This window comes from Prionailurus viverrinus, chromosome B1 (genome assembly GCF_022837055.1).
Source record: "Prionailurus viverrinus isolate Anna chromosome B1, UM_Priviv_1.0, whole genome shotgun sequence".
In the NCBI taxonomy this organism is placed as follows: Eukaryota; Metazoa; Chordata; class Mammalia; order Carnivora; family Felidae; genus Prionailurus; species Prionailurus viverrinus.
Genome location: NC_062564.1, coordinates 129,782,862 through 129,794,303, shown reverse-complemented (window position 1 = coordinate 129,794,303; position 11,442 = coordinate 129,782,862). Strand labels below are relative to the sequence as shown.

General features: G+C 32.3%; 1 pseudogene; it reads right to left on the bottom strand.

Annotated features, from left to right (window-relative positions):
• Nucleotides 1-2,014: 2,014 nt before the first annotated feature.
• Nucleotides 2,015-11,442, bottom strand: part of LOC125164835 (protein SET-like) — a 58,273-nt pseudogene continuing 48,845 nt past the window's right edge.

The window sequence follows — 11,442 nt, the reverse complement described above, 5'->3', positions numbered from 1 at the left end:
CAAATTTCTACTTATAAGATAAATAAGTACCAGGGATGTAATGTACCACATGATGACTAAGTTTAATATTAGTTAAATATGTACTTAAAAGAATAATAAGTATATGTCATTGAGAACAATGTCTCAATAACAATGAAATGAGAATATTATGTTGTTTAAAATATGTCACTTAAACAAAATCTTCTATATGGAACAGCATTATCCTTGTCTTAATTTTTTTTAAGTATTTCCTAATGTGAGATTAATAGGAAAAATGCTTGGGATTTTTAATATTAGATTTATATTAGTTTTCTAAGGTTGCCATAACAAATAAGCATAATGGGCAGCATAAACAAGAGAAATTTATTCTCTCCCAGTTGTGAGGTGGGAAGTCTGAAATCAAGGGTTGGCAGGATTGGTACATTCTGGAGGTTATGAAGGAGAATCTGTTCCATACCTCTTTCCTCTTTTCTGATTGTTGCCGGGAATTCTAAGCACTCCGTGGCTTGTCAGTGCTTCACTCTAATCCGCCACCATTATCATATGGTGTTCTCCCTGTGTGTTCTCTAATTATTCATGTGGCCTCCTTTTAAGGACACCAGTCATTTGATTTAGGGCCCATCCTAATCCAGTATGACCTCATTTTAACTATTTACATGTATAAGACTCTATCTCCAAACAAGGTCACATTCCAAAGTTCCTTTAAACATGAACTTTTTTTTTGGGGGGGGGTAGGTACTACTCAACCTAGTACACAGATAGAATTTAAAGGAAGTTATAAGCATAATTTAAGTATAAAATAGTTGATTCATAAAATGAACTATTAGTTTCCTTTGAGATGAATAATATAATTCAATAAGTTATTTGTTTTCTGAAAACATTTAATGTATTTATAAGCCAACTTGTACTGTTTTCACTTACGAGGGATATAGTCTCTGACTTATAGTCTCATATGTTTAGAAAATAACATTTGAAACTATGTATATTCACTGTCTTTCTAAAAATCTGCTTATATTTCTGAGGTACACAAATATTCATGTCCAGATTTTGGCATTGCCAGTAGCAAACACTGAGATAGAAAGTGTTTGCATATATTACAAGAGTTTTTAAATGAGCTGCTATTATATGCCCACCATGTTATTGAAGAAATTCCTACCTCATTCCTAATCTCACATTAACAAGTACCTCTATATAGTTGTTAATATTTTACCCTTAGTGATATTGAGATTAGGGTGCATTACTGAAATATAAACTCCAGGAGTTACTAGAACAGGTTAAGCCTATCCTGTTTACTACTACATCCCTGGTATTTGGAGTATCACTAGCCCATAATCAGCTCAATAAATATTAACTTAATGAAAGAATGACTATGTTAGTAAGATAGCTCCTTATTCCTTAAATAAGCAAGTCTAAAATTTAGTGTTTTGTTCATCATTTATTAAGGAAATCCTGATTAAAGTTGATTATAAACATCCTAATTCTATTTATTTATTTACTTATGTATTATTTATTTATTTAGTGTGTGCACATTTAGTTTTATTGTAACAAAGCAATGTGTACACTTTTAATGTTTAAAACTGAGCCTCCTTCCTTTCCAGTGAAACTAAATTTAAAAATAAACAGGAACAAAATTACAAGAGAATGTCAATTGCAAATAAGATCCTACAGGTTCTGCTGATCCTCCCATCGAGTGGCAGGGCTCAAGTCATCGTTAGGAGAGAATGTTATTTTAAAAGTGCCATGTTCAGCTGCAAGGATGTCCATTAAACATCACAATTAAACATGCCAAAGGAGAAGCCATGTTGTCAAAATGCCCACTTAACCCACCCAAACATCTCAAACCCACCCTTTGCTGACCTTTTATAAACCCATTTTTTTTCGTTTTTTTTTTTTTTTCAACAAGAGAAATCAGACAGATAGATACATGTTGGTAAATGTTAACTGTCCGTATTCACATAGAGACACAGTGTAATTTCTGAGCCCAATATACAAAGAAGGGGAGGAAAAAGCTAGAATTCTATGCCCTACTACACAGGAGCCTAGCACCCTCCAGCTTCCAGCAGAGCTAGGGGAGCAGAAGGTTTTTCTTTTTTTCCCACAGAGCACGGTGGTGTTGATTCCATAAAGTTTTTGTTGAGACAGGAAGGGATTAAAATGAATTTGGAACAGAAAGGGGTGGAGATTCTTTTCCCACTGTATCCTGCTCAAGATTATTTCCCCCCCAAATAAGTTGAGAACCATGGTATAAAGGGAGAGAAAAGAGACTTCAAAAACAGGGTGAATGAGCACAAGAGGAGGAGGGGAAAAAAAAAAAGACTGAAAGTTGCTCCCAGGAACTGGAGAAAATTAAAAAAGGAAGCTTGGAATCCATCAGTGTTCCATTAGTCATCTTCTCCTTCATCCTCCTCTCCTTCCTCCCCCTCATCATCATCTTCAGCTTCAGCTTCATCCTCATCTCCTTCTTCATCGATATCTTCCAACCCTTCATCATCATCATCTTCTTCTTCTTCTCGTTCCCCTTCATCATCCATATAGGGAACCAGGTAGTACTGTAACAGATTTGGCCAAATATCACCTTTGATGACCTCTCCTAACTCATCTGCACCCACATCAGAATGGTCAGTAAACCGGGTGAAGAAGCTCTCTGGTTCCTCACGCTGTCTCTTCCTGCTGGCCTTATTCTATGTCTGACTTGAACGTTTGTCAGATCCTTTCCAGATTTCCTTTTGATTTCAGTGGACTTTGAAGATAGATCATCACTCTCATTCCTACGATATTCTTTGGAAAGAACTTTATTTTCGAAGTGAGGGTTTTCATCAAAATAAAAATCTATTCTGTAACCTGATTTAACATCTTCAAATTCTGTCACTTCAACTCTTGTCAAATAATGCAGCGCCTCTTCATCCTCCTCCCAAGCAGTAAAAGCACTTGTGGATGGTTCACAAATGTTGTTACCCCAAAATTTTGGATTTGGGCGATCAATTCCGACCTCTTCTGAAAAAATGGTTGGCAGAGTTGGTTATATTTCTGTTCTACCTTCAAAATCTCCCCACTGGCTTGTTCATTAAGTCTGTCTATTTCATTTTGTACTTCATCAATATGTTCAATTGCTTCCTTCTGTTCTTTTTCTCCTTTTGTCAAGTGCTGAGAGGTGGACGTCTCTTCTGGCTTGGGGGCAGCAGGCGGTCTCGGCTTCTTCGTTTGAGGTGGAAGCGAAGACTGGCGTTTGGGTACATGCCATGAGGGAAGTCCACAAAACCCGGGCAGACGCCGTTCTGGAAGAAGCTCTGATTACTCTATTTTTATTTATTCTTAAAGCTTTTATTTTTTTAAGTTATCTCTGTACTCAGTGTGGTGCTCAAATTCACAACCCCAAGATCAAGAGGCACATGCTGTACCTACTGAGCCACCCAGGCATCCCTAAACATCCGAATTTTAAACCTATAGTTTTTTTGCTAATAAATTATTTTTTTCTTTAGATGCCAAAGTGTTTTTTTAAGGATAGATGTATAGTTTTAATGGATACATCTAAATCAATTGGTGATATTTTCATTTTCAAGTAAATATGTTTTTTCCTGGTTTCAAGAACTCTTTTCTTATCAAAGCTGGTACAATCTCTGTTCCAGTATAATCAAGTCTTTAAAATACCAATCTGGGCTTTCCTGAATTCTATGGCACATAAAAATAGAGGAAAAATCTAGAAATGTTTCTGGGGATATTTAAATACTCAAATGCCTTTACCTTTTTATTAAAAAGCACATAAATATTCAATAAGCAATCTCAAAAGAGTGGAATTAAAATATATCTAACGTTATAGGGTGCTTGGGTGGCTCAGTCATTAAGTGTCGGACTTCAGCTCAGGTCATGATCTCACAGTTCATGAGTCTGAGCCCTGAGTAGGCCTCTGTGTTGACAGTGTAAAGCCTGGAGACTGCTTCAGATCCTTTTTTCTCTCTCTCTCTCAAAAATAAATGAACGTTAAAAAAACATTTTAACGTATCCAATGTTAGATTGTTCTAACAAGAATTGTTAGAATTCTTGTTAAGAAGGACCTTAGAATTTAAACAATTAACTCCAAATTCACTGATACTCTTTATATAACAAAATATGTCTTTATAAATTAATACTTAGGAGAGTGGAGTACACAATTTTGTTTTATTATGCATAAGCAATATTGAAAGTATGAATTATAATCTAACAGGAATTGATATCTCCAAAGTATTTTTGTCAACCTACCATGAATAAATTTCATTAAGTGAGTATCATTGTGTGTTTGGTAGAGCATTGGGCCCTGAGATAATACTTAATGATTTATTTATAACTGAGATTTTCCTTAAGTTAAATTTTCATTAAGGAAGTGATATATTTTAATAAATTTAAATACAGTGTTTATTTACTAAGCACTGAAAGAAGAACAAAAAAATATGGATTTGTTTTGGTGAGATATTTACGTTAACAGAAATAACTTATATTTTCCAGATGGTAGAAAAATAAATCTGATGTATAAAATATTATGTATAAATCTATATATTCAAATATAAACAATGGTATCATAATTATTAAAATGATAAATATATAGGTCTTTAAAATATTTAATATTTAATTTGTTAAACATATAGATTTAAAATTGCAAACTAAATTGTATAGGAGTAAACAATCTTAAGTATTAAATCAGTCATTTATTAACCACTGGTTGAAACTATAATTAGAAGCATTCTTATGTGTAATTTAGCTGTGTTTTGAGATAACACAGTACAACAACTAGGTATCACTTTCATCAAATATTTTTCAATTTTCTTTTCGGAGAGAAAAAATAAATTATTGCTAATAGAAAATTAATACTGAGATAGATAATAGGTGAATTATGTAGCAGAAAAAATGACTTAATAAAAATGTTTCTTATCTGAAGCAACTGGAAACCTAGGCAATCAACCAACAGAGCTATCGAACACCTGTTTCTTTCATCTGTGCTGTTCTATTTTCCCTGTTATCCCAAGGCTGGTAACCCACATGGTAGAGAGATGACTACCTGTGAAAGTGGTTTTGTTTTGCTGTGTTGTTTTTTCTTTTTGTGTCTAATGGGAATGATGAAGAGAAATAAGAGAAAACATGTTCTCTAAAGTAAACTCTAAATTCTTCCTTTCAAGTTTATGAGACCAAGTTCAGTCACATGACCATTTCTGGACTAATACCAGCTGCTAGAGGCAGGACATATATGGTTACTTTAGCGTTTCTTTTACTGCTGTTACTATGGCATACTTCTAAGTTTTTTACCGTCTCCCCTCCTTACAATGCATTTATTCCTTGAATCTATGTTTACATAGAATGTAACAGGGTTTTGCTTTCAAATCCAATCTGACAATCTCTACCTTTTAATAGCTGGTGTTAAAAATTGTACATTTAAGTGGTTATTGATACATCTGGACTAAAATGCATCAATTTCCCATGTGTTTCCAATTTGTTTCTTATGTTTTTTTTCTTTTCTTTTTCCTCTTTCGTCTTTTGTCTTCTTTTTTTGTTTCCCATTTTATCAGTGCTGTTCACTCAAGCTATAATTGTTTTTTTTTTTCCTTTTCGTGGTTTATAGTTTATAAAATCCATACTTATCACAATTGTTTTTTTTATATCACTTCATGTATACTACATGAACTTTCCAAGAATATACTTAAATTTTTCTCCCCATGGTATTTATGCTATTATTTGTCATACATTTTGGGACATAGGTACACTATGTTCCTTCAAAGAATTTTAAAGTTTTAGCACTTACATTTAGGACATTTAACCATTTAAAGTTTTTTTGTTTTGTTTTGTTTTGTTTTGTTTTGTTTTGTTTTGTTTTTATGTGGTAGGAGGTAGGTATCCAAATTGATTTTTGTTGATGTTGCTATCCAATCCTCCCAACACCATTTCCCTTATCAAATGACTTCCAACCCTTGTCAGTAATCAATTGACCATAATATATAAGCTTATTTCTGGACTCTCAATTCCATCCCATTGATCTATATGGCTATTTTTATTATTTATTGGGAAGTGTGGCTCTTCCAACTTTGTTCTTCTTTATCAAGATTATTTTAGGATGATTTCTCTGCATTTCCCTCTGAACTTTAGAATCAGCATGTCAATTTCTGAGAAAGGGTAGTTTTAATTTTTTATAGAATTGAAAAACAGATTTGGGGGGTATTACCATCTTAACAATATTAAAACTCCCAATCCAAGAACATGGATGTTCTCCCCACTTATTTATTATTTACCTTTTTAACAATGCTTTGTAGATTTCAATATACACTTGCAATTATTTTTGCAAATTATATTCTGGTATTTTGTTCCTTTAGATCTGTTATAAATGGGATTTTTTAAATTTAATTATCAGATTTTTCATTACATCTCTAGAGAAATATAAATGATTTTTGGCTATTAATCTTGTATTCTTCAGCATTGCTGGGATCCTTTAATAGTTCTCATAAAGTCTTTATTCCCTTTATACTTTTAAGATTTTGTTTTTGACTTTCAATATTTTCACCGTGATGTCTATAGTTGTGAATCTGTTTAATTTAGTCTACTTGGAGTTAATTGAGCTTTTTGAATGTATAGATTAGTATTATTCATCCTATTTGGGAAGTTTTTAGCCATTATTTCTTCAAATATTTTTCTGCTCCATTTTCTCTCCCTTCTCATTATGAGTATTCCACTTATGCTTATAATGGTGTGTTTAATGGTGTCTTATAATTCTCTGAGGCTCTGTTCAGTTTTCCTTATTCTTTTTTTTTCTGTTCTTTTGACTACATAATCTCTAATTACTTCTCTTCAATTTTGATTTTTTCTTCTGCCACTTCAAATCTACCATTCAGCTCCTCTAGTATATGTTTCATATCAATAATTTTGTATTAACCTCTAGAATTTCCATTTGGCACCTTTTTTTAAATAATCCCCATCTCTTTATTGATATCCTGTATTTGATTCTTTCAGCATAGCTTCTTTAGTTTCTAACACATGGTTAAGGTGGTTGTTTTGAAGTGATTTTCCTTCACCTGATCTAGGTACACCTATCAATATTACATGCGATTCCATAACATCTCCAGCTGCTTATATGGAAAGCCTGATTTGTGACATTAAGAATCATGTTACATCCAGAAAATATCTCACAGCAATTTTCTTCAGTAGTTAAGATACTTCCTTTCAACATTTGCACATGGTTGAAACTTTCTTTGAATCTGAAGTACAGGCTGATTTCTTCTTCTGCCCAATTCTGTGTCCTTCCCTTCCTTTGAAAGCATTAATCATCAGAGCATCTTCTAATAAATATCTTGCAGACCAATCTCTGCTCAAAGTCTGTTCCTGAGAAACACAACCTGCAAATATTTGTCTGTTGTATAAAATTTTCAAAAACATAAAGTTGTAGAGAAGAAAGTAAAAATAATCCATATAATTGACCATTCAGTTATTAAGTATACATTACATGTACCTTTAATAATTTTTCTGAGGTGTTTTATAGTTACCTATACCACAAAAATATGATGGTACTATATATTTTGTTTTGTAACTTGCATTTTTATTTAACATATTGTGATCATCTCCTCGAACTTTAATTAATTTGAACTCCTACGAGCTGTTTCTGAAAATACTTCATTTACTTTATCAACATTAACACTGTGCATTACCAATAAAAATATTTACAACCTTGGCAAGAAAATAATAGTTATTATTTTTATTACATTTTTAACATGCATGTTTTGATAGGTGTACCCAAAAAGGAATACATCTTATTTCCAGAGTTTTCTTTATCATTTATATTGTCACTATTTCTTTCCCTTGTATAAAACTCTAGTAACGACTGAGCTGCATAAAAAGTTCAACTCATTACCTCATTCAATGTCCTATAAATATAGCCCACGTGATTCAGTAGATTCCCCTACTGAGAACATGACTGTGACATTAAAAAGCATGTTGGATATTTGGAGAAAATACCTTGCTGCAATATTAATTGGCATTGCATTTAACAAAATACAACATTCATTCTAATGAAAACTCTCCGATACATGGGCACATCCTCATCACATAAAGGGAAGCTAGGGAAAAGCTACAGGGTTCTTTCTTTAATATCCTTCATTGTGAAAAAGTGAATGGTTTCCCTCCTAAATTCAGGAACAAAGAAGGAATAACTCCTCTCAACACTTTACTAACATTGTATTTATACTTCTTGGCAGTGCGGTAAATAAGAAAACATTAAGCACATCAATTTTGGAAACGAAGAAGTAAATTCTACTTGTTTGAAAATGGAATGATCATCTATGGAAAGAATTCTATGGAACATGTTAAAAACTATTAGAAATACTGTTACTAATTTCACATACAATGTAATATACAGTAACAATTGCATTTCTATGTACTAACAAAAAAGTCAAAAATGAAAAATAATACATTTTAAAAGAGCATTAACATTTTGGAATAATTAAAGGTAAAAAATGACCAAAGTTGTAAAAAATGTATACAGTAAAATCTATAAATCAAATCTAAAGAAATTGAAGACAGGGACCTAAACACATTGAGAGATAGGCAGCTTTAATGCAACAACATAGATAAAAGGTCAGTTCTGCCTAAATTGACTTATAGGTTTAGTGTAATCCCAGTCAGAATCCCAGTAGGCTTTGTAGATACTGACAAGCTGACTTATTACAAAGGTAGTCATCAAGAGAGTGAATACTGTGTTAAAAATGGACAAATAGAGCAGTGGAACACAACATTAAATCAACCAACAGACCCATACATTATTTTTGACAAAGCTCAAAGGCAATTCTTTGCAGAAAAGTAACAATTTCAGCAAATATATACAAACAAATTTTGATCATACTTCTCCCTGTATAGAAATCTTAACTCAAATTGGATCATAGATCTATGTGTAAAACTAAAAACATAAAAATTTGAGAAAAATACATGGGAGAAAAATCTCTTGAGTTGGACAATATTTTTTAGACACCAAAAGTATGATCCATGAAATAAATAAATAAATAAATAAATAAATAAATAAATAATTAGATTTCATCAAAATTAAGCTGCAGGAAAAACACTAAGAAAATGAAAACAAGTTCACGTCACACACTGGACAAGCTATAAGCCATTTAAATATGTACAAAAGATCTGAAGGCACACATAATGAAAGAAGATACATGGATTACAAACAAGCAAATAAAATATGTTCAACACCATTAGTCATTAGAAAAATACCATTTAAGGGGTTCCTGGGTGGCTCAGTCAGTTAAATGTCCAACTCTTGGTTTTAGTTCAGGTCAGGATCTCATGACTTCACGGGTTCATGGGTCTGAGCACCTGCTCTGACAGTGTGGAGCCTGCTTGTGATTCTCTCTCTCCCTCTCTCTCTTCCCCTCCCCCACTCATGCTGTCTGTCTTTCAAAATAAATAAATAAACTTAAAATAAAAAGAAAAATACCATTTAAAATGACAATGAAATACCACTACGTACCTAGTGGAATGATTCTATAATAGAACCACTCCACTGCTAGGAAGAATGTAAAATGGCACAATGTTTTGCAAACAGTTTGGGAGTTCCCCAAACTTTATAGGTACTAATCATTTTACTTCAAGGCTTTTTACAAAATAAGTGAAAGCATATGTCCATAGGAAGATTTTTTACATGAAACAGCTTTATTTTTAATAATTTCAAATTGCTAACAACAGCCAAAATATCCATGAACAGGCGAATAGACAAGCAAGTGATGGTATATTCGTACAATGGAATACTGCTCAGCAATAAAATGGAGTGGCCTATTAATATATTCAGCAGCATAAATGATTCTCCAAATAATTATGCTGAGTAAAAGTAGCCAGACAATAAGGAGTAGGTATTTTGTTCCATTTATATAAAATGTTATATATTTTATTCAAACTAATATTCAGTAGTCAAATATTCAATAATATTCAAACTAATCAATATTAAGAGAAAGCAGGTCAATGGTTGTCTGGTGAAGGGTATGGGTTATAGAAGGATGAGAGGAAGAGATTAGAAAAGAGGACTTTTGGATGTAATAGTTATGTTCATGATCTTAATCGTGGTGATGGCTTCAAGGCACATATGTATATAAGAACTAATCAAATTGTGTAATTTAAACATTTACAGTGATTTTATAGCAATTATACTTCAAATTTTGCTTTAACTTTGCGTAATACAATCCATGAATTAAATGTTACCTATATTACTTATATACTATAGTTATTTAAAATATATAGGTTTTATATTATTATAGAATAAAGAAATTAATCTGTACAAATACAGAATAAACCATTAATTATCTCTCTTTAATAGCATAATGAACCAGTAGGAAAAAATTAAGACAATAGTGATAGATAGGAGTTAAAGCACTTGAAATAGCATGTCATTTGCAGAGAAACACGCATATCAAGCATTAATATATATTACTGTGTGCTGATACATGAATGAAGCATTAGTGTATTTTAACTACATATGGTGTTGGAGGTCACCAATGAGGTCACCAATGGCCTTTATTAAAAATCAATATTTCATGCACCTGTGTGATATTCTGAGTATATATTAATAAGCCTAGAAAAGTGCCTGGCACAATGTAGACACTCAGTAAATATTTGTTGCAGAAGTACTGCTTGAAGCCTTTAAAAATCACCTTCAAATGTATTAATTCTTAAAATGGAATACTTTAATACCAATTAGAAGTAACATTTTTACATAGGTGAACTATTTAAAAGATGCATCTTGAGTTACCTATAATAGATTATTTCTTCCTTGTCTAAAAACATAAGATTTCTCATTCTCCCAACCAGAGCTGTCTCATTAATTTTCCCTTGAGTCCGAATAGTGTTTAGTGATGCTATCTTGACTACCTCCCTGGGTACCCTATTAGACTGCTTCATTGACCTCATGACTAAGAATTTCTTCATCTTATCTAGTTTAAGTATTCTCTCTTCATGTTTCGGACCATTACTTCTTGTCTTACCATCTTTAACTATCTTGAGTAATTCATCCCCTCGGGAATTTTAGCTACCCATAAATATAATAAAAAGAAAAAGCCATATCTCATTGGATGACAGTTTGTGAAAATTGAGACAACTCTATTCTAGTGATAGCAGTACTCTAGGGCATGCAGAGAGCACTGGTGAAGGAAAAAAATATCCCTGGTGTGCTGACTTGAGGCAAGGTCACTAAATTTTATATGCATAGATCCCTGAAGCTACTCTTCATTTACCAAACAGATAATTTTTAATTTTTAATTAAACAATTTTTAATTATGGCTTTTATGATATCTATTTTTCCTTTGAACTATGCCCATAGGTAGTACCGTTTCTTTCTAAATGATGATTAAAAAAAGAAGAGAGGTTGAGGGATGTTAGAATGAATTTTACTGTAAATAACTAAATATTATCATTTTGTGGCAACTTCTCTATAGATCTTATTTTTGATTTTTCAAAGGATTCCTT